Raw genomic sequence first — 24,699 nt, 5'->3', positions numbered from 1 at the left:
CCTGCCCTGGCTCCACGTAGCTCCTTAAAGCAGCTGGCATGTCTGGCTCATAGAGAGAGAGGTCAGGGGGCTCTGTGTGCTGCCCACAGATACCGCTCGCGCAACTCCCATTGGCCAGCGTTCTGGACACTGGCAGCACGCAGAGCCCCCCGGCCACCCCTGTGCCTAGGAGCCGGACATGCTGGCCATTTCTGGAAGCCACACAGAGCCAGGACAGGCAAGGAGCCTGCCTTACCACCGCTGTGCTGCTGACTAGACTTTTAGTGACCAGCGCTGACCGGAGTTACCAGGGTCCCTTTTAGACTCAGCGTTCTGGTCGAAAACCGGATGCCTGGCAATCTTATGGCCACAAGAGGCTGTTTGTCACCATGACTTAGCAAGGTTGCCTTCATCTCTGCTCCGGACATCAACAACTCTTAAAGAACCGAAGGAGAGGGGTGGGCAGGGGGTCTTGGCTGAGAGGCTTTTCAGACAGTACAGACTGCTGTAGCTTATTGTGAGAGAAACCGTTTTGCTTTTAAGTTCACTCAGTCTGTTAAATTAGGCACTTAAAAAGATAAAATGCAAGCTATTCTTTAACCAATCCTGACTTTTATGCCTCATTACTTGTAGTCACTTAAAAGCTCTCTTTTCTTTCTGTCGTTAATAAACCTCTTACTGTTTTTTCTAAACCAGTGTGTTTTGACTGAAATGTTTGGGAACCTCCACTTAAGATAACAGGGTCTGTGCATATCATTTTCATTTGATGAAATGATAGACTTTCTATGAGCTTGCATTGTCCAGTAGAGTGCTGGGCAGTACAGGATGTACATTTCTGGGGGACGTGGCTGGGCCTAAAAGAGTCTGCTGGGGTTCGTCTGCAGTATAATTCATGAGCGACTAGCTAGTAGCACCCCCAGCTATACAGTATTGAGTAACTTACATGCTGGAGGCTGTGTTTTAACTGGCCAGGAGTGGCTGTTCACCAGTTACCCAGTGTAAAAGGCATCCCAGTTTGGACAAATGAGGAAACACAGCTCTTCATCAGTCCAGACTGTATGCTGGGTAATGTCACACCCAATCTAAATGTTTTGTGGATGTTAACACTTTTCAGTTTTGACCTTTTACCTTTCAAAATGCAGCATTTCAAAACCAAGAAGCAGAACTTTTTCATTTCAAAAATGCCAAAACATCCTGTTTTAACAATTGCAAGGTATTTAAAGACAGGAGATTCACCAAAAACAACCCTTTCCTGGGTACAGTTTTGGTTTGAACAGACTGACATTTCCCAATAAAAGACATTACACACACACACAAAATCATGGATAGTCCTAGTTATCAGTGCAACTTGAATTCCTTTTCTTTAAGGATCATGAGAATATGGGTTCTGATCAGTTATCCTTGCCTGTGAAGTACATGGTTTGGCACTGTCTAGCTGTACTAATTTGTTTCACGCAAATGGTATATTGCTGTTTAATGCAATCCCGATAAGGAAACTTCATATCCTGTTATAGTACTTTGTACTATCAAGTTATCAACCCTGTGGTGCAAGCCTGTGGCCTCCTGCATTGTTCAGTGCTAAGTAGGCACAGTCAGCCAATGTTCTGGGGATGGAAGAACCTCAGGAGTTTCATGTTTGCAACCCTCCTATACTGTTTTAGACATTTTTGTACTTAAAGTAGTTGCAACCTTGATGCCTGTCATTTAAACCCTGCCCCATGCATCTCTAGAGGAAGATTTCATTTTAAAATAAGAGATTTCTTAGCTGCAAGGAAGTCTGTGCTAGACATGAGGGATATAAGTACCCCCAAAAAAGCTATGCTGGAAGAAACAAATGATAGTACATAGGATATAATGGGCCAGATCCTCAGCTGGTGTAAATCAGCATAGCAACATTGAATTCACTGGAGCTACAGTTTATGCCACGTGAGAATCTAATACACCATGTATATATTTGTTAGAGATATTTCCCTGTCCCCACTCCCTTTTCCATAGTCAAGACCCCTCTGTCCTGTTTTTCACTAGATCTTTTCCATGGAGCGCTGATCCCTTTTATAACAGTCTTTCGCAGACAGCAACCGCAGTAAGGTTCAAAATAAGGCAAAGGAAATTCTCTTCAGACTGCATGCACTGTATGAGTAAAGGAAAAGCAGTCCTACAAAAACAATCCAAAGGCAGTAACAGCTTCTCATGTCAGCGACTTATTACAGTAGATTTGATAACAGCAAATATCTACTAAAACAAAAATAAATCTCTTGTGAAATGAATACAACTGAAATTATTCCCTTTTATCATCTGACATCTAACCAATTAGCAGCAAAAAGTTTGCCACGGTTGATAAGTTAGGTCCCATGACCTGCTTAAAATTAAAAAGGAATAAAAAGAATGCAAGCCGAAGTGCTGATTTTGTCTGTATACTATAACAACTAAAGTGTTTTCTCTAGAGCTGGTTGAAAATTCTGCTGAAGTTGTTTTGATAGAGAACTGATGCGTCGCTGAAACAAATAAAAAACGGAAAGCTTCAATTACAGAAATCTCGAAACATTCTGTTTTGACCAAAGCTAAATGTTTTGATGTTTCCTAATCAAAGTATTTTGTTTTGGCTTGGCTCAACATTAACTTCAGATCCACTGCGCTGCCTTGGGCCCCCATTCTTTTTGATGGGGTTCTTCTCACATCACAGTGGGAGAGCAAGAGGGGAGACCCTGATGTCCATGGGCGATATAATCTGACCAGGGCTCTGTTTGTTCAGAGTGCTCTGAACAGTTACACGACACCCCTATATAAATAAATAAATTAAGTTGTCTGTGCCTTGTGGATATAAAAGGAGCAGAGAATTTCCTGCAATTGCATGGCATACGGGGATGGAGGAGGCAGGAAGAACCAATAGGGATAACGCTGTAGAGCAGTGGTGCAGATAGGGCGGTGATTGGTAATGCTATTTGCAAGGAAAGTCTCTTCTGATGCCATAGCATCATGTTCATTTAGAGCTGCATTCGTGAGACATGTGTTACAGCAAACACGAAGTGTGCTTACTTTGTGCTAGGAAATCCAGCCCAGGAGAAATAATTAGAAGGTTTTGGTTTGCTTTACACAGACTTTGTGGAAGGAGGTAGGGAGGGTCAAATTAACCAAACTATGAGCTACAGGGCCAAGTGACAGATAGGACAGAGTGATACCTGGTGCTGAAACCGCAGTTATAAGTTGTACCTTTCCATTTAAATGATTAAATTAAGGGTAATTGTTGCAATTGGGGCTATTTTCTGAAGTGCAGCAACTTTGCTTACCCATGAAAGTTGGCAGAGTTCAAAATAGAAATAAGATGCAAATTTCTACCAGTAACTAGCCATTGGAATAGATTACCAAGGGATGAGGTAAAATATCACTTGGAGTATTTAAAATCAAGACCAAGTGCCTTTCTAAAAGACATGCTCTGATTCAACCACCAATAGCTGGGGTAGATGCAGGAATCACTGCTGAGTTCTAAGGCCTGTGTAACACAGGTGATAAGAACTGCCTCTTCTGGGCAAATCTATGAAATCCTTCAATGCTCTGGATTGTAGAAAAATGCATTTTGCAGTCTTCTTCCCCCTCCCGCACCTGAAACCTACCATATTCACATAGAAATAAGTTATTGTGGCAAATTGTTGGCACTACTAAGATGGGTCCCACACTTTCTCTTCTTGGGGGGGGTTCAGGGCACCGTTTCTTGCCCCTGATCTGGGGTATCAACTGTCCCACTAGTTTCCCAGAGAAGGGGAGTGGACAGCGAGGGACCCAGGCCCACCCTCTACTCCGGGTCCCAGCCCAGGGGCCCTAGGGATAGCAGCAAACCATTTGAACTAGCGATTCCTTCCCCTGAGCTACTTCCCTCTCTGGCCCTTCAGCTTGTGGGGCTTCCTGCCCTCTCTCTGCACAAGCCAAGTTTCCCTTTACCTAGGGTCTTGGTCTTCTAGCCTGCCACAGCACTTCTCCAAACTCTCCTCTGCTTCCCTCCAAACTGCTCTCTGCTTCAACACCAAACCACTTTGCTTCAACTCCTTCCCCTTGTCTGATTGAAGCAGGGGGTTTTTTTTGATCAGGTGACTGGCTTCGGGTGCTCTATCTATAGCAACCTCTCTTCCCTCTACAGGAAATAAGGCTCTCATCATCCTGGGGCTTACATATCTCCCCTCTATCAGTCTCCTGCTGCCCTCTGGCTATGCTGTATCCCATTATCAAGGAAACCACTGCAAAAGTAACTCTGGCCCAAAAGTTAGTCAGTCTTGTTAAAAAAAAAGAATTATGTAGGCATTGTAATTAGGCCACTGAAGTGGTTTCATACCAACGTGAGCTAAACTACGTGCTGTGCTGCAATAAAGTTAATCTTTGCACTGACACCTGACTTGCTGGAATGTCTGTAGAACAAAAATTAAAAAAGATGGAATGCTATAATGCAATCCTAATTGTTGGGATAAGCCTTAATACAAGAAGGGGTCAGGGAGGCATGGTGCTTAATTGATTTTTCTTGTAGAAAATAAAGGCGGCATGCAAAGAATGAAGTACTATGATATCAGTGGGAACAGTCATTAAAAGCTTATTAGTGGGATAGGTCCAGGCAGTAAGACATAAAAACAGAACATTAAAGGAAATAAAAAGTTTGCCACCATGAGTACAGTCTGTTTTTATTTTCCTTACTGAAGTTTCTTCTGCACTTTAATATGATGAGGATAATTACCATACTATAAGGGGGAAACTTAAGAGCCTATTCAACAGGCAAAGATAGGAGTCTAATGACAGCAATGAAGAACAACATCTCAAAACTTATATAGCCCAGGAGCCCAACTGAACTCTAGAGAAGTTCAGATCTGGAGCTGAACTTGGCAGCCCAGGCCCATCTGTACGGAGAATGATGACTGGGATTTTCAAAGTTGCTCAAACAATTGATGCCTAATTACTCATTTAATTGGAGCTAGAGTTAGGCATCCAAAATCCCCTAGGCTTTGGAAAAAAAAAACCAAAACCACAAAATATTAATGGACAATATTGTGCCTTGTCCTGCATAAGCATGCAAGAGACGGGAGAGGGCACAAGGAGTCTTCCTCCTCCCTTGTGATTTGCTCCACTGTAGGAGTGCAGTCTTAATCTTGGCCAATTGTATACCAGTGACATGTGAGGAAATAGGGGACTCTTGAGCTAGCAGCAGAAGAGTGATATGACTGGGGAGGTCCTTCCATACAGCCAAATGGTCACACTGCACCCTATTAAAAGTTTAATAGGGCCTGCTGCTGAACACTCCCCAGTGGTCCCAAAAGCAATTATTTATACTGTCTTCTGCAGCTTTGGCTTTAGGCCAGTCTACTCAGAGACCAGGAAGACCTGGTGATATCACAGATAATGCTGGCTCCTGTGGAATCTTCACTTCTGTTTCTAGACCAAAGATGAGTCAGTAAGCGTCAGGTACTGTAGATTCCTCTGAATCAGACCAAATCTTATTCTTTAAGAAATTGGAGTGAAGCACAGGGCTGGTAGAAAGTGTCCTCTGATAGCCTTTGAAGCAGAGATCCTTCACTTATCCACAGAACAGGCTTGGCAGTAGCATTGCAATGTTCCCTACATTGCTCTACCCATGGGCGGCATGTGGACGGCTGGCTCAGGGAGGCTAGCCCCTTCTGCCCGAAGCCTTGCCCCTTCAACCAAGGCCCCGCCGGACCCCAGAGCCTCCTCAAGGCAGCTACTGGCCCCCACCCCAGGCTAGCGCCCCCAGCGCTGGGAGGTGCGGTCCCATCCTCCCCAGCACCGGGAGGGAGGGCGGGTGGCGCGGGCTGGGGCTGGCATTGGGGCCGCGCAAGAGGGAGCCATGTCACAGGGGAACTGGGAAGAGCCAGAGCAGGAACCAGGAGGGTGCCTGGGGGCGGAGCATGGGTGGAGCCACACCTGGCAGTTTGGGAAGGCACAGCCTTCCCCAGCCTATGATACCTGCCACCCATGGCTCTACCAATGTGTTTGACCCCTAACTTGCAGGAAAAATTTTAAACGAGAGATGGTAGGATGTCTCTGTGGCCCATTCAGTCTTTGGCCTCTGCCATTAAGAGGCATGATGATTGCCTACTGGTCACTGTTTTATTAGTAATAAAATGATGGGACATGCAGAGTTGTAGGAAAGGCCTTTACTGATCAGGCACGGAGGCCAGTGTTTGCCACCGTAAGCCTGGCCACCAGTTGCATTCCTGAAATCTAGGTATCATACCCAGTTAGGTCCCTATTGAAACATGACCCTCTTTCTTCAGTCCCACTCACACTGCAGTCACTTTTTTACTTTATTGCTATGCCCACAGGAAAGCGAGCTCCCATGATTAGTTTAGTTAGGGTCTGTACAGCACTGAAGATGGATAGTACTTCATATTATTAGTCATGGAAGCTGTTTGCTATCACTGATCAAGAGGGAGAAGAGTGTAGGGGAAACCAATATTTTATTAGTACAACAGGGCAATCAAAACCTGATTTAGCAAATATTACCAGGATGGTTATAATAGACTGAAACAGTGATGCAACTAGCCATAGCTTCATCAGTAGCAGGCCTTGTCTGTGCCCAGAAGATACACTGATGGCTATCCAAAGAGCAGTGAATATCAGTGAGAAAGTTGCTGCCCTGCCCCTCTATATCTAATGGTACACCTACACTGCAAACAACAAAAATCCCTTGGCAGTGGCGTCTTGGAGCCTGGATCAACAGACTCAGGCTCGCAGTAGCGGGCTAAAAATAGCAGTATAGATATTCCCATTTGGGCTGGAGTCTGCGTTCTGAGACCCTCCCCGCACTCTGGGTCTCAGAACCCAAGCTCCAGCCCAAGTGGAAGTATCTACATTGCTACTTAACCCCACAGTGCAAGCCCCATGAGTCAAGGCAGTTGGCCCAGGCTCAGGCCACAGGGTTATGTGTTTTTTAAGCGTAGACATACCCTAATACTTAGGTACACTAGTGCAACTTTCTCAAGTAGACAACCCTAAGGCTATGTCTATGCTATGAGCTACCATTTTGCTCTCATCGAGCTAAGGAGAGAAGAAATAGCGGTGTAGCTATGGCAGCACTGCTAACGAGTTCACAGCCGCCTGAAACCAGTGGGTACACAGGGTACGTACGCATACAACTAAGCGGTGTCTCCCTGCCGCTACCACAGCTACACTGTTATTTATGCTCACGAGGGGAATCCCACCGCTAGCTTCTAGTGTAGGTACAGCCTAAAAAGGGTTTTAAACCACTGCAACCGCTTGTGTGGACACAACTTAAGGGCTAAAACTGGCACAAGAACAAATGGAGATGAACTGGCCACCAATAAGTCGAGGCTTGAAATTAGACAGAAGAGTGAAGTTCTGGACCAGTCTTCCAAGGGGAGTAGCGGGGGCAAAAAACATAACTTGTTTTAAGACTGAGCTTGATAAGTTGATATGATATGATGAGATTGCTTACAGTGGCATATGGCCCAACCATGATGGCTGTTAGCAAATGTCTTCAGCAGCTGAAGATGGAACAGTAGATGGGGGGAGCTCTGAGTTACTACAGAGAATTCTTTCCCGGGTGCCTGGTTTGTGGATCTTGCCCACATCCTCAGGGTCTAACTGATCACTATATCTGGGGTTGGGAAGGAATTTCTCCCTCGTCAGACTGGCAGAGACCCTGCTGGGGGGGGGGGGAGGGGAGGAGGAGGGGTAATGTCTGTGGGGGTGGGGTCACCTTCCTCTATGCCACGGGCCATAAGACACTGGCTGGTTTGAAATAGAGTAAATGGTGGATTTGCTGTAACTTGAAGTCTTTAAGTAAAGATTTGAAGACTTAGTAACTCAGCCAGAGATTTTGGGCCTACTACTGGAGCGGGTGGGGGAGGTTCTGTAGCCTGCAATGTGCAGAAGGTCAAGCTAGATGATCATGATGGTCCCTTCTAGTCTTGATGTCTGAGACACTTATTTTGGCTTAGCTTAATATAAAATAGGCTTGGTTTAAGACAAACTATCCAGAGTCACTAGTGTAACTAAATCAATTTTAAAATGGATTTGAGTTAAGCCAGTGTAGCTTTCTCTTAAGCAAGGCCTTAGTAAACACTCAGGAGTTAGTTTACTCCCAAGAGAGAATAGTGCTTGTATTAGCTACATGAACAGCCAAAGTCTGCTCAGACTCTTGAAAACCACTTCACACTGGCCATGGTGAGCAGCTTAACACAAGTCACACACAAATCACCATTCCTTCAGCTCATTTGCCAAGTCCATGCAGTGACTCAATAAAGGTTAGGATTCTATGGCTGTTCAAAGGAGGCATTCTTAAACTGACTGTTAAGACTTGTGGCATAGTCAAGGTAACTGTAATTTGAAATGTTTTATTCTGTTCTATTTTACTTTTAATAGTTGTTAGCCTCCTACCCATGACAGAGACCCTAGAATAAACCTGGGAGTTTTTTGTTTTGTTTTGTTTTTTTATTTAAAAACCAGGTACATTTAGGGCCTTTCCTACTTAATTCCCTCTTAGTACCCTCTCCATGCCATGTTTTTTCCAGTCTGCTGAGAAAGAGAAACATTTTGATTCTACATCAGAGAGGGTTTTAAACTACCCTTGTAACAGACATATGGGCCAGTGCCTTACCTCTTTCTGAATGGTGAAGTTGCTGCCTCAGTGTCTCTCCAGCAGGTAGGGTAGCTTGTCCCTCAAGTCAAAGCAGAAAACGTCCTCCCCTTCTCGGCTTCAAAAGAGTTCCACAAATGAGAAGTTTCTGCACCCCAATCCAGACAAAACAAAGGAATAAAAAGAGGATGGCTTGCTCCAGCCAGTCTCCCTCTAGAGAAGCAAAAACTGCCTGAAAACTAGGCCACTCCAGTAATCAAATCCCACTCCTCCCTTTGCTACTTGCTCGAGCCTACTGCTCAGTACATTTGAATCCTTTCACAAGCCTTCTCCAAAGGCACTACCTTCTTCCCTCCCTCAGCAAACACAGGCTGGTCACACACCAAGCCTCTTTGGGGCATAATTGGCCCCAGCTGGTCCCCTTCCAACCTCATTCATGACCTGAATTAACCTCTTCCCTGCTCTCCAAGTGTATCAGGTTTCTGCGACCACCCACAAGACTTTAGGGAACAAAATTTGCAGCCCAATCTTGCCCCCGTGGACTTCAGAAGGATCCAGCCCTTGTTGTAAAACTGAAAATGAATGCACCAAGGCTATAAAAAGTAGAAAAAAAATATTTGGTGGGAGCAGAGTTTGGTCAATGCTGAGCTCTTTTGAAAATCCCACCCTAAATATCTGGATTATGATCCAAATACAATTTCTCCCATTGAAAATGCCTCTCACCCATGCTTAGGCTGCCTTTGGACAATATAATTATGAATGAGATTCTTAGTGAACGGAATTATTCTATCTATGCACTGCAGTTGTAGCCATGTCAGTATGTAATACGCAGCAGATACTTTAAGACATAAGTAGTATTTCCAGATAGTTAACATTAAAATGTAAATTTGTTTCTTATCTACAAATGATGTAGATCTTAACATGTAACAATTTGAATAGTGTTTATTCTTTTCTCAATTGTTAGCTGTGGACTTTCATTGTAGGGATTATAATGGTTTTCTTTTGGCTTTAGCCCTATTTCTGTGCAGTATAATTGGGTTATTGTGGTTTAAATAGACTTAGAGTTTATATATTTTAAAACAGCAAGGGAAGGAAGGAAAGTGACATTTCTGGAAGGGGCAGCAGTCATATGATAAGCAAGTGCAAGGAGAAGACAAGTGGTGTTTTAGTCAGATCATTTGAAGTTAGTGCATAAAATTAATAATATATCAGCAGATTCACTGCCTGTGGTGAGGTTAGAAGAGGTCTTTGTTTTAAAAATCCTTGCTGCTTAATATAGCCTTCAGGGTGAAGCAATGTGCCAGGAATTCATAAACGATATTGGCATTGCTCTCTCTTTTCAAGTGGTTTCTTTTCCAGACTGTCTGTAGCACCAGACGCAGAGAGGAGAGACTAATAGATTCTAGAATCCCTGTAGAATACGGGTTTCATAGAGAAAGCAGATTGATAAGGGGCTCGCGTACTCCCAGCTCAGGGAGGTCTGATACCAGGGGACTAGTTTTTGTTATTAAAAAAAAAAAGAAAGAAAGACAGAGAGAACTATTAGGCTACCAGCATCCAGTGCAGTTATTGATGGGAAAGGGACTAGACAGAAGGGTAAATGGATGGTTGGCACAAAAAGCTGATGGCACACAAAGCATTAAAGGCCATAACATGAGGAAACTAAGGCAACATCTACACAGCACACCACAGGCGGTGCCGTGTAGTGCACATGTAGCTACGCACTGCAGGGAAAAGCGAGCTGCATCCACACTGTAGCACGGAGCTACACGTGCCAAGGAAAGGCTCTGGCAGGGAGGAGGCAGTGGGCAAAGGCTCTGGCAGTGGGGAGACAAAGGACACTGCTGCTAAAAATGGCAGTGAAGGCGGGGAGAGGCACTGCTTGGTCATGTAGAGGGGAGAGCCATATAGAGGACATGCTATAAGGTTCTGGCGTATCTTTATTTGCCAAAACAGTGCCCACTCATCTTCACTGCTACTCATACCCGTGCTAGGGGGGCATGCAGCGTCTGTGCTCTGACCACCACCAGAAGGAGAGTAGACGTACGCTCATTGCAATGTGTGTAAGTTGCCTCTGTTCAGAGAGATCCCTACTTCTCATAGCCCTTTTCTGGGTCTCTAAAGAGAGTGAAGTGATGGCACAGGAGCAGGGGACGGTACAGAGCATGAGGATTTTGTTCAAATGGCTGACATCAAGAGATTCTGAAAGTCAAGTATCTTTCTGTCCAAAGTGGGGAAAAAACCCACGGCAGCATCAGGAGGACGGATGGTCTCATTAATACGCTGGAGTCAGACTCAAGAAATTGGGGTTCAATTCTGAATTCTGCTGTAGACTTTCTGTGTGCCATTGTCACTTGATTCCAATGGGAGTTAGGCACCTAAATACCTTTGAGAATCTCGGCCTTAATCTTTCTCTGACGCAATTCCCTATCTGTAAAATGGGATTTTCCCCTGCCTCACAGGGTAGTGGGAGGATAAATAGATAAAAGATTGGGAGGTGCTCAAATACTCCAATAATAAAAGCTGCATACGCACCTCCTGTAGACAACTAGACGAAGGTCCAAAAAGAACAATGAACAGCACATTTTGTCAGACCCATTTTGCAAAGAGGCAAACTGAGCGGTTCAGAGATTTGTCCATAGTAACATAGTAAGTCATTAACAGAACAAAAAATAGAAGCCAGATCCCCTGTTCCACGCACCCTAACCTGATGTATTCTTTCAAATAATTCAGCAAATCCCCTCATAATGGCCACCTTTTTCTAAGATGTCAGATGCAAATCACCACCACTGCAACTACTTTGAGAACGGAGAGGCATACATTGTTGTTAGAATAACCGCAGGACTTCTAGTATCCACGGTGGAAGAGGGAGCCCTGGAGAGAACAGACAGGGAGAAATGATTTCCAGCTCTGTGGGACAGCATAACATGCTCTGTAAAAATCATATGCCATCTTGCAACAGTCATGAAAATAAGGGCTGTTCCCTATGTATGTGTCTTCCTCTGTGATGCTGTCTGGCACCCACCTCTAGATCTATGCACTCAAAAGCCTTCTACTACCCACACATTCCATCGGTAGGAAAACACCCTGGTTTTGGTCATCTATCATTTTCTCTTCAGAAATATGCGTGTGGAGAGAGAGAGAGAGAGAATGCATAATGCATAAGCCAAGTAATATTGTCAGCTACAGATACTGTACCTGAAGGAGCACTGGGAGTTAGAATTTAACTGAACACAAAGACTAAACTGACAGGTAGAGACGACATTTCTCAGACATGCGCTAGTGTGTGAAATTTTTTGCATAAATTGAGAGATCTGGTGGAGCTCCACTGGCACAGAAATTGGTTTGGAAAAAACAATATTTGATTTTCATTTTTTAGCACTGGAATGAAGGAGGGGTTGGGCGGAGCTGGGTTGTTTGAGATCCAAGAGCAGAACTGTTTTATGTGTGAGATGTCGCTCAGCAGACGGGGGGTGGGGAGATGTAGCCAAAAGAGCATCAGCAGGGTAGCACCCAAAGCAACTATATTAAGAGCAGTGGTGAATGAATGTGAAAAAGGCTCAGTGTGGAGGAACAACCTAATCTTTGAATCCTATTATCAATCACAGAATCATAGAATATCAGAGTTGGGAGGGACCTCAGGAGGTCATCTAGAACAACTCCCTGCTCAAAGCAGGAGCAATCCTCAATACTGTATATCTGTCTACTTATGTGGCCTGCCCAGGGCCGGCTCCAGCATTTTTGCCTCCCCAAGTGGCAAAAAAAACCCGAAACTTGCTGCCGAACGGGGAGGTGGAATCCTGCCCGCCAAACACGGAGGCAGAGTGAAGGAGAGTCGTGTCCTTGCCGCCGAATTGCCGCCGAGCGCGAAACGCACTGTGATGGAGTGGCCGCCGAATTATCGCCGCCACCGCCCCAGAGCCCGACGTCCTGCCACCCCTTTACATTTGCCGCCCCAGGCACCTGCTTGGTTCGCTGGTGCCTGGAGCTGGCCCTGGGCCTGCCATCATTGTAGTATTTGACCACCTCACCACCACTAATGTCTTTATCAGCACAACACACCATTATGATGTTCTCTATACAGATGGGGAACAGTGGCACAGAAAGACTACATGGAAAGGAGAAAGGTCTCTCAAGGAGTCTGCAGTAAAACTGAATCTAGGTTTTAAAATCCTGGTCCAATTGAAATCAAGGATAAAATGTCAAGGACTTCAATGGAACCAGGATTTCACCCTAGGTCTCTTGCATCCCAGTCTGATGCCTTAACCACAAGCCTATCTTTCTTCCCAGCATGAACGTTTTTGTTCTGCAAAATTGGTTTAGAAATCCTGCTAGAACAGCCTCTTGGCTAAGATTTCAGCTCTTCCAGGCCCAGCCAGAATCCAGAGGTGCAGACATGACCGAGAACAGTACAGTTTTTGGTGTCTGGCTTGGGTCAGTTCTTGTTCAAGCCGAATTAATTTGGCCATTGCTAATTACAGCAGGCTAGATTAGGACACCTTCACTCCCATAAATGGCATCTTACTCCTAGAGTTGCTCCACTGATTTCATTGTGGATACTTGTTCAGGGCAACGGCAACAGTACACTCTCTCTCTCTCTATGGTACAGCAGGGCTTCCAGCTTCCTGCTCCCCAGGCCATCACCTATCTTGGATGAAGACCTGCATCTTGCTCCCTTCTGATGGGGGTATCTCCAGGCTGAACAGTTCCCTGCCTTCACTGTGTTATTCTCAGCAGAGACAGGGTGCCTAAATAGGCCTGCTTGCTCTCTCTCCTCAGACACATTACACAGTGTAATTGCCAACAGTTATAAGTTACCACAGAGCACTTCCTAGACAAGCGTGGGTTTTCCTTCTAGTAAAAGCACTACGGAGAAAACACACTAAAAAAGAATATAAGACCCTATACGTTCGCTAATATCACCCCCTGGGCTCTGGCAGGAACAGTCCTTCTAAATCCCACCCAAGTGGTTTCAAGTTCATCACAGCTTCAGCTCAGAACAAGTCTGCTCATGACATGTTTAGTCCACCCTTTACAAAGTTCAGGGGTCTTTGAGATGGAGTTTCCAAGAGCAGGTAATTAGCAGACAACTGTTTTTTCTACCCCAGGCATAGCTTCAAAAGTATGGATTTGAAGTGGGACATTTGTGTTCCCATCACCCTCATGCATTTTCTAGGAAATCCACTTCACATGCATTGTCCCCAAAAAGTTCTTTGAAGTTCCTTTTTATCTCCCAGAGATGGCATTAATCCTGCCCATAGAAAAGTTATGTACAATTCTACAATAACACATACACAATTGCATTTTTAACACACTAGACTGCAAAGGTATTGAACCTAATTCAATAAAGTTTAACTTATTTTAGTAAAATTTCTCTTAATTCCATAAGGTTTGACCAGGATTTGACATTCCCCAGGGTACAATATGGACTGTTGAACAGCTGTGGACCTTCAGTTGTCCAACCTGGGGTGCCTCTTACACTACTTGCTGTATAAACATCCACTCCTGGCCTGTTCATACACAGCGTCTAGCATGTAAACTCACTCCTAGTTTCACAATATTGAATGCTACTAGCCACTCACGAATTAAACTGCAGAGCAACTCTCTAGTCCCAAATTCTCTAGTCCCAGACTTCCCCCCAGAAATGTGTGTCTTGTACTGCCCAGCACACTTCTGAACAATGCAAGCTCATAGAAACTCTATCATTTCATCAAAGGAAAATTACATATGCAGCAGCCCTGCTATCCCAAATGGAGTTTCCCCACACACTTTAATCCAAGCACATGGGTTAAGATAAAAAAATAAGTTTATTAACTACAAATAGATTTTAAGTGACTACAAGTATTGACGCATAAAAGTCAGAATTAGTTACAAAAGAAAATAAAAGAGTAATATGTAAGCTAATACCTAATTTAACAAGCTACGTAGCCTTAAAAGCAAAGGTTAGTCTCACCATATGTTGCTGTAAATTTCACAGGCTGGGTCTTGTTCCAGCCTGCGACCACTCCCCCTTAGTTCAATTCTTTGAGAGGTATTGATATCATGAGTAGAGAGACGGGAGGAGTGAAGTGGAAGCCACTCTCTTTCATTTTATGTCACCCACCTCTTTGAGGATTGCTCCCACTCAGATGCAGGCAACTTGTGGGCATGAGGGTTGAACCATTTCTGTAATGAAATATAAATTTCTTATTTACACCTTCCCATTGCTGAAGAATGACTGCTTAAGCCAGTGATAGCTCTTTTAACACCTGTCTGGAGTGCCAGTGTGCCTTTGACTCTGAAAAACTGGTTTGAGCCTGCCTTTCTAACGCGTTACAGCAATATTATAGAGTAGAAACTTATAACTTTACATACAACATTGATAGAAATATTTTAACAGGACAATAATGTCCAGCAGATTGTGACATTTCAAATGATATCTCACAAGGCATACTTTGTTCAAAATGTATCATAGTCTTGTAAAAGTGGTGACCATAATAATACAGACTGCCACACAGGATATTGCAGGGTATTGTCGCTCTGTCACATAGCGTACTACTAAACGTAAATAAAGGTATCACAGCCTGGTACTCAGAATGTGAATAAAGACAGATAAAAATAACCCCATCCAAAGTGAAACTGATCAGTTTTTACCACTGGTAGTTCTACTTTGTGGTGGAAAGCCTTCACACATTTGCTTTCATTCTGCAGTGGAAACAAGGTCTCTCCATTCTTGCATACCTATATACATTTACATACACACATCCCTCTGCAGATATATAGAAAGACTGACTGATATAGAAGACCAAGTTTTTCAGAGATGAAAGTCAAACAGAAGCTTCCAAAATACCATATCAGAAAGAATAGAGAAGTAAAATTTTGTGAAAAGTGCTGCAGTAAAAAATGACAATGGTCTCTCCACTTTTGATGTTGCTGTCACATCCACAATGGAGTAAAGCAGAATTTTTTTACTCTTTAAATAAAAGCCATTTTAATGTTTAATATGAAGAAACCTTAATGAAAGCTGTGAGAAATCTATGAGACGCAAATTGCCCGATAGTGATTTTTATCTCCAAAAATCCTGATGTGTTCCTTCCACCATCATCACGATATACACTTGTGAAATACAGCCATCTTCAGGATACAATACAGCTGTAAGATCAGAAGTCTATAGTATGGGACTATGATTGAATACAAAATATGTTTCTTTTGAGAAATACCCCATATAAGCATAATCCCCCTTTTCCAGAGAAACTACTGACAGGTTGGCAAAACACTTTCATTTGAAAAACCCAGGCTCTCTCTATAGAAAACTTTAAAATCTTATATAGCAAGAGAAGAGGCACGGTCTAGTGAACTGAACATGAGAGTGGGAGCCATGAGCTCCTGAGATCTAGGCCTCATTTGGACATTGACTTTCTCTATGCTGTACGCAAGGAAATGTTTAAATATGGGCATGTTTAGTCTTGAGAAAAGAAGACTGAGGCGTGAGCTGGTAATAGTCTTCAAGTATATGAAGGGCTGTTGTAAAGAGGATGGGGATCAATTGTTCTCCATGTCCACTTAAGGTAAGACAAGAAATAGTCTGCTTAATCTGCACCACGGGACATTTAGGTTAGATATTAGGAAAAAGTTTCTCACTATAAGGACAGTGAAGTACTGGACTAGATTACCAGGGAAGATTGTAGAACTCCCATCATTGTAGTTTTTCAGAACCGGTTAGACAAACAACTGTCAGGGATGGTCTAGGTTTACTTGGTCCTGCCTCAGTCTGGGGGGATGGACTAGATCATCTTGAGGTCCCTTCTAGCCCTACATTTCTGTGATAAGTCATTAGACCATATTTCCGTCTATAAATCTGGGGTAGCAAAACTACTTCAGGGGGTGTCATGAGTATTAATACTTTAGGGCTACACCTTCAGGGGGTGTCATGAGTATTAATACTTTAGGGCTACACTCTGATGCCCTTATTCAGGTTGAGTAGTATTACTCCACAAATTGTCTCATTGACTTTAATGGAGCTACTCATTGAGCAAGGTGCTACTCAGATGAGCATGGATATCAGAATTCGGCTCTAAGCCAATTTGATCCAAGACCACTGATGTCAGTGGGAAGACTCCCGTTGACTTCAGTGTGCTTTGGATCTGGCTTTAGCTGCTAAAGTGTTTTGAAGATGTCAAAACCTATGCAAGTTCTAAGTAGTGTTAATATTTAGAGTGCGCCCGTTTTATTTTACTATCAGAGAAACTTGGAGACATATAGCTGCAAATTGAAAACAAACTGATAACTGATGTGGAGCAGTACAACCTTTGCAATTATTAGTGAAATAAGAAAATACCCGTGTCAACTAAATAATCTACTGCACTTCCAGATAACTGGATCCACGATTTTTATGGGAAAGTTAACTGAATAGGAAAGCCTTCTTCAATTGAAAACTGATAAAGCAATAAAATCACGCCTGATTAATCTAAAGTTGTGCATTGAAACTTGTTTCTTCTCTCTTGCTTCTGCATTTCACTGTCTGGGGCCATTAGGTTTTATTAAAACATGACAGTGTTGTCGAGTAGGCTACTAACCAGCTCTTACCACAGAAAGAAATGGAGACAAAAGACCATAAATGTATCTTTCTGAATGAGATCAGGCCATACACATGATTAAAGGTTTTGGTGGCCTGATGTGGCTTTTATATACTACATAGATGGAGGAAACATTAAGAAACCCCATCCAAGTGTGCCTGTGAGAATTAGTGACAATTGTTTGGACAAAGAAAAAATAAAATTAAAAATCAAGTAAAGAAATGCCACTTATCTATGGGGGAAACATTTTTAACACCTCAGTGCTTTTTTTTTTTTCTTCCATAAGGACAGATTCAGTTTTAATTAGAAAAACTGATCCAGAAAAATGCTTATGCCATCAGCAAACGGCTCTTTCATTTTGCTGGTGCTCAGAACTTTAACAGGTGGTTAAGTAACTCATTATTTCATGCAGGCTCTTTACCTACCTTTGTTTCTGAAGGCAGAAAAAATTCTTTATTGTTACATGTTTTTTGGTAATGCAGCAGCTGCTGTTTATGCTAATTCTTGCTTACTTGCAAATAGACCTATGTTTATTTTGTGCCACACCAGCTGTCAACAAAGACATTTGAAGAATAATTTCCATACTTAAAAGAAAGGCTATGCTCCCTCTTCGGATTGTGTGTCTCTTTCTTCTGCATTTCAGGCCCGACATATGTTCAAGGGAGAAAATGTCTAATGACAAATTAAGAGATGGGCTGAACTTACAATGGCTGATGATCCTGTTAGTATCCACCAATTTTCCTACCTACCATGAGCTCGGCACTCTGAACTCCCATGCCCCTCCCATCCTCTACCCTCATTCTAAGAAGTACATCCTCTAAAATGTGGTAGTCCTAGGAAACACTGTTTGAGACCCTAACATATAGGGGCATTCATAGGTATACTTGGTCCTGCCTCAGCTCAGGGACATGGAATAGATGACCTATCCAGATCTTTCCCAGTCCTACATTTCTATATGGAGTTCTCAGATGGAATTGGATGGTTGAAATGACAGACTATCCAGGTGGATAGACTACCACCAGGTGGGTGCATAACTGGTTGGAAAATCATTTCCAGAGAGTAGTTATCAGTGGTTCACAGTCATGCCGGAAAGGCATAATGAGTGGGGTCCCGCAGGGATCGGTTCTGGATCCGGTTCTGTTCAATATCTTCATCAATGATTTAGATTATGGCATGGAGAGTACACGTATAAAGTTTGTGAACGATACCAAGCTGGGAGGGGTTGCCAGTACTTTGGAGACTGGGATTAAAATTCAAAAATGATCTGGACAAACTGGAGAAATGGTTTGAAGTTAACAGGATGAAATTCAATAAGAACAAATGCAAAGTATTCCAGTTAGGAAGAAACAATCAGTTGCACACATACAAAATAGGAAATGATTACCTAGGAAGGAGTACTGTGGAAAGGGATCTGGGGGTCACAGTGGATCACAAGCTAAATATGAGTCAACCGCGTAACGCTGTTGCAAAAAAAGCAAACATCATTCTGGGATTTATTAGCAGGAGTATTGTAAGCAAGACACGAGAAGTAATTCTTCCACTCTACTCCGCACTGAATAGGCCTCAACTGGAGTAATTTAGTCTGGAGAAGAGAACACTGAGAGGGGACGTGATAACAATTTTCAAGTACATAAAAGGTTGTTACAAGGGGGAGGGAGAAAAATTGTTCTTCTTAACCTCTGAGGATAGGACAAGAAGCAATGGGCTTACATTTCAGCAAGGGCAATTTAGGTTGGACATTAGGAAAAACTTCCTAACTGTCAGGGTGGTTAAGCACTGGAATAAATTGCCTAGAGAGGTTACGGAATCTCCGTCATTGGGGATTTTTAAGCACAGGTTGGACAAACACTTGTCAGGGATGGCTTAGATCATACTTAGTCCTGCCTTGAGTGCAGGGGACTGGACTAGATGACCCCTCGAGGTCCCTTCCAGTTCTATGATTCTTATGATCTGCACTGAAGACCGACTTCAGATGTGAGAGGTGTTATCCAGAAGTGCTCTTTCTGAGTAGCCCCTGAGAGTTATGGGCATATAAGTAGTACGATATTACTGAGTTTCCCTTTAAGAGTGGGGCATGTTTCTCATAATACTTTACACATACTGTGCAGAATATAGCCCTTTGTTTTTTCAAAGTGCTGTAAAATAGCAGAGGTAGAGTTTAAGTGATTTATACAGTCAGTCAGTGGCAGAGGCAGGATTAGATCTCAGAACTTCTTGGCTCACACCTCTGACCTGAGTCCACCAGATCATAGTAACCTTTCCCAACACTCAAGGGAATTAATAGGCTTTTGCAGTGAGCATTATACATAAGACACATCATAGCCAGGTGCAGCATAATGTTGCTCAAAGATTAGGGTTTGATTCACCACAGTTCATGTAGTCCCCTGTGCCCCAGGTAGAATTTCCCACTAGAGGCAGGCATAGGTGTTTTGTACCACCACTTTCCCCCAGATGGCATCTTTACGGCAGTAGATCCCAGAGACATGCACGGCCTACAGGGCTCTTTGCTGCACCCCCTCACTGGACAGGGCCATGCATGTCATTCTTAACCCCACATTCCAAAAAGAGACAATAGCAGCTGGAGCAGGAGCTTCAGGGGACTTTCCGACACTGTAAGGAGCCCGGTGGAAACATGGAAAGCATCAAGTCGTGAGTGTGGCATCTTGCTGCATACGGCCCTTCTGCAAGAAATGAAACACTTCCATCCCTTCTGCCCATGGGCCCCCCTCTGCAGCACTCAGAAACCAGGACTTTCCTAGTCACTGGTACTATTCAACTGGGCTTTAAGAATCCCAGCTTCTCAGATGCCCTTTGGCTGGACTGCCTCATCCACCGTGTTTTTCAGGACAGCACCAGCTCACCATCACAAAATGCAGCTTGAATTCAAGTGTCGCAGAGTGACCACCGTGAAGCTACAGAATGCATTCAATGGCACTTTCTGCTACAAGCTGCTGCTACATAAACATTTACCTGGGGTACTTTATACCAAGTGAAATGGACCATGATAAACTAGAAAGGATTCACCCATTATCCATCCAGCAATGGTATCAGAAAAAAAGATGATCAAATGTGTTACAGAGAATGCCCTGCTCACCACCCCTGGACCCAAGCTGCTGGAAGCTCAAGTGTTTGAATGGTTTAAGGAGTAAGGAAGGAGTTATGAGAAAAGGAGAAGACCTCCCAGAGGGGCTAGCCTCCTTCTGCCCCTGTAGCCCAGGTGGAAGCTCCGCTCACTAAAAGTTCACATGCAACCTGGTATGTTAGTTAGCACTGTCTCAAAACTGGGCCGTGCTTGCTGGGGAGGGGTGCTGCTGGCTTAATACAAAGCAAGGGAAATTGGGGGTCAGGGTCAGGGTCAGGCTCTGGTTCTAGACGGAACATGGCTTCTCATCCCAGTGCTCCAGCATATCTGTAATATAATCCCTATGACTAGGCAGGAGACTTTGCTGACGGTGGCTGTTCAGTTCCTGCAATTAGGCAGCCATCCTATCAGTTTCCTGGCCTACAGCTGGCAAACCTTCTAAAGCACCCAGAGTCGGTTCAGATTTACAAGCTGCTGACACACACGTCTAGGTGTCAGGTCTGAGCTATATTTCCTGGGGAACTCTCAGAATTTCCATGTGCAGTGAGACATGGGAGAAGGGAGCAGAGTGGTTTTGTAAAATTGCCTTCCCCTGATTCTGAGACTGGCTGATATGTTGTCAAGAGGTAAACGGGAAAAACTGCTTTCAGTCAAAATGTCTTCAAGCCTTTTTCTTTAATAACTTGTCATCGCTGGGTGAGAAGAAGTCCTGCAGCTACAATTTGTAGCGAAACTGTGAAAAACACGTCGTTAGAATTATGAAAAATAAAACCCAGGCGTGTAACCATGGCAGTTCACAGGAAAAGCAAAAGGAGCAAAGTGAGACAGCAGTTTACAAATTATATAATTTATACACACACACACACAAACTATTGAAGCTGAGTTCATTAACTAATAACCAGACTCTGAACCTAGATCTAATGAGCAATGGCTGCACTAAACAAACAAAAAGTTTGGGTTTATTCATTTTCCTCTAGAAAACTATCCAGATGCACTTTTAGGCTCCTGCAAAGACTTATGCACATGCTGAACTTTACACACAGTGAGCAGTGCCATTGAATTCAAAGCACGCATGGGAGTCGGAACCTTAGCACTCAAACCTTAGCACTCAAACCTGCAGTCCAAAGCTGCCACTGAAGTGTATGAGTTTTGTCTTTGTCAGGATTATAGAACCCAGCTCTTTTAAGGACAATAATTTCTAATTTGGTGTGGAAAACTATGAGTTAAATTCTGCTCTCACTGACACCAGTGAACTCAGGTGCAAAAACTGGGCAAATTGCAAACACTTGACCTGGACACGTAAGTTAGGTAAATGTTGCATGCATAGTTTTGCATGCCCAGTTGCATGTCTGGTTGAAAATGACGTGGAGTGTGTCTAGAGCTGGCTGAAAGGCTTTGAAATTTTCAAAATATTGATGAGAAACATTAAATATTTTTCACAAAATGTTTCATGAAAAATGCTGCTGACCAGCTCTACTCTGAACACACTAATTCTGTGAGAATGAATGTCCTGGCTTAGCAAATGGAAGGCTATAGACCTGAGGCTGAGTTTGATCTAGCAGGCTTGTATCTACGTAAAAAGTTCCCAAGTGCTATTAGTTACATACCTAGTCTGTAAAAATAACCGTGAATAAATAATCACAAATACACATCCATAGAGAGACCTCTGTAATAAAATAACAATGAAACTATGATAAAATTGCATTTCCTAAGAGATTGTAAATACACCACTTTGTGGGCTGGAAAACAATGTATAAGCACAGAAGTCAGACTTTCAGGTTAGGAATTCAGTAGCAAATGATCAAAAAATAACTAAACCCCAAATTTTCAAGCCCAGGTCCTGAACTTGCTTGTGCAAATTTTGCATGAACACTAGTCTGCATGAATAAGCACTCGTTGTATAGGACAGCTGGACAATTGTGCATCTATCCAATTAAATAAAGTCTTCTGAGATTAAACTTTGGGAGAGTTCAAGTATACTAGGCAAGAGTACTGGAAATGTAGACATTAGAGACTACAAATTCCTGGATTATATATGAGTGCTGTCTTTCATCAGTTACAATTACTGTATGCTCACTATGATGATATTCAAAGAAATATCAGGCTTCATGCTTCAAGGCAGAAGCTAATCACCATTCGTGGTCAGGAAGAAATGTCCCCCTATGGCAGTGGTTCTCAATTTATTTATAATTGTGGGCCGCATATGCAGCTCTCTCTGTGTTATGTGGGTCGCATCCCCACAATATATATACTACCCGTATGGCCCTGAGGATGTCACATGGGCCGCAGCTGTGTGCTGATTGGGCCAGAAGTGGCCCGTGGGCCACGGGTTGAGAAGCACTGCCCTATGGTATAGTGTAGCCAAGTTAGATACATTATGGGAGTTTACTCCATTCCTTCTGAAGCATCCAGCTTTAGCCATTGCTGAAAGTAGGACACTGGGTTAGATTTGCTATTTCTCTGTTGCAGTATGCCAATTTCTAAAGTCTTGTAAACCAAAAGAAAGATTATTTACAGATGTAGGGAGAGGAGATAAAAAAAAAAGAGAGAGGGGAAAGGAGAAGAAATAATGAATCCAAAAGATATTGCCCTTGTATTAGACTGTCCCATGCTTGTACACAGGTCTTGATTAATGACCTAGCCTTTCCTTCCAACACACAACCTGCTTGCCATGTATCTAGATACAGCACATGCCTGTCCAAGAACACTAGCCGATCTTACAATATGCCAAGTGATGCATGCTCTGTATCTGATAGAAGGGTCGAGTCCCAAGAATTAGGCTGTTGCTTCCAATAAGTGGATCCGCAATATAACAACAAAGGGAAAACATCTTGGAGAGACAAACTCCTTTTTGCGGTTGTTGTCTAGAAATTTAATCAGAAAAGGAGTTGCAGGCAGAACATCTGTAAAGCAGACAGACAGATGTTTGCAGTATGCAATTGTGCGCTTTACCTTTTTCAGAAATCCACGTATTTGCATGGCATTTCCTCCTCAAACCAGCTGATTCTCTTTTAAAGCAGTTTACTCTGTTGTTCCACTGTAAATGGGGTGGAAAGATTTATTTATTACTATTAAGTAGATCACGGTTCTTTTGAGAAGAGGACACCTAAACAAAGTCACATTGCTACTAGCTGGCTCGTTGGAGCTTTTCCAGCTCTCTTTTTAGTCTTTTTGGGGATGCTAAATAAACATTTAAAATGAACTGCACAATTGGAACAAAAAATCCCATAAATAATTCAGAAGAAAATTAATGGCATTCAAGATACTCGTTTCTGATTATCAACATGGCTGCCTTTTTTTTTTTTTTTACAGTAGCAAGCAGCTGGTACAGAACATAACGCTAATCAGTTAGTGTCTTTCACATTTTATTTTTTTTTTAAACTCCTTGGAAATGCATCCCCAGTTAACTGCTTTGAAGTTCAATTTTAATTTAGATGCAAACTACCCCAAAAGTACGGATAGTCTAAAAAGTGCCTCTGGCAGTCTATAATTACAATGCAATAGTGCTGTCAGATTTGATTAGAATGTCATTTCACTCACTCATTCCACACAGCACAGTTTAGCTTCACATGATGATTTAAATATTCCTCCTCATCCTTCAGTCCCTAGGCCTGCTGTTAGGGTATATAATGGATAGGACTTTATTTACTTGCTGGTTTTCAGTCATTCAGGTCCTCTAGACCATATGAATGATAACACTGTGCAAAAAAACCCCAACCCCACAAATGTCTTGGTGCTGAAATATTTCAGTTGCAATGTTTCATCTGCAAAAGATTCACAGCATAGGCTTAAAACAATCTATCAGTATTAAGGCTTAATAAAATGGCAACATTGAGTTATAATGCACGGCTTTCGAGAGTATCAGATTAGCTAAAAAGATGCTTTTCTACCCAAATAAATAGTGTTTGGGTTCAATTCAATATTCTTATATTTGGGAGGACTTCAGTGCTTGTGAAGGGTACTAGACTGAAGTCCTCCATTTACCCACTGAACAAGTATAACATGGTCAACAGCAATGTAATATCTTTCATGCTGTCTTGCCAACATATAGCAATCCTATTCTGAAGGAACCACACCTGAAGATGAAGAGGTAATTTTGGCTCCACATCCATTCAGTCATTCGCTTTGTTGCTTTGACTATCAACATGGGTGCCAATTAATGTCAAAAGTGGAGGTGGCCTTGTAGCAAAGATACTTGTAATTTAACATGTGCCTGTCATATGATAACATTTCGTCACTATGTCCTGGTATGGTTAGGAACTGGAGCCCTCCCCAGCCCTAAACTGTGGTCTCATCATGGCATCACGATCTTGTTCTTCACCACATCTGAAGGTTCCAGCGGCAGTCCCTATGAGTCCAGCTCTTGTAAAAAGTTTAATTCTACACCTGTCTTTGGTGTCATGAATGTTATGTTCAAGGTATACAAAGAGAGAGAGAGAGGTTAGATAAAAAACAGGTGGCACTCTTGCTGGAAAGTTGCAACGTGATGC

At 43.0% G+C, this 24,699-nt stretch overlaps 1 long non-coding RNA gene across 4 annotated transcripts in view; it reads right to left on the bottom strand.

The window, feature by feature from the left end:
• Nucleotides 1–24,699, bottom strand: part of LOC125622783 (uncharacterized) — a 375,814-nt gene that overhangs the window by 268,708 nt on the left and 82,407 nt on the right. For 2 of the 4 annotated variants that reach the window (XR_012665077.1, XR_007352798.2), the window contains exon 2: nt 8,594–8,720. The exons of 1 other annotated variant lie outside the window; for it this stretch is intronic. This is a non-coding gene — a long non-coding RNA (uncharacterized LOC125622783). Of the gene's footprint in view, nt 1–8,593; nt 8,721–14,675; nt 14,738–24,699 lie in introns of all 4 variants that reach the window. One more of the 4 variants, XR_007352799.2, reaches the window with a different exon arrangement.

This window comes from Caretta caretta, chromosome 15 (genome assembly GCF_965140235.1).
Source record: "Caretta caretta isolate rCarCar2 chromosome 15, rCarCar1.hap1, whole genome shotgun sequence".
Classification (NCBI taxonomy): Eukaryota; Metazoa; Chordata; order Testudines; family Cheloniidae; genus Caretta; species Caretta caretta.
The sequence above is the reverse complement of the archived record's forward strand: the minus strand, read 5'-3'. Positions and strand labels throughout refer to the sequence as shown.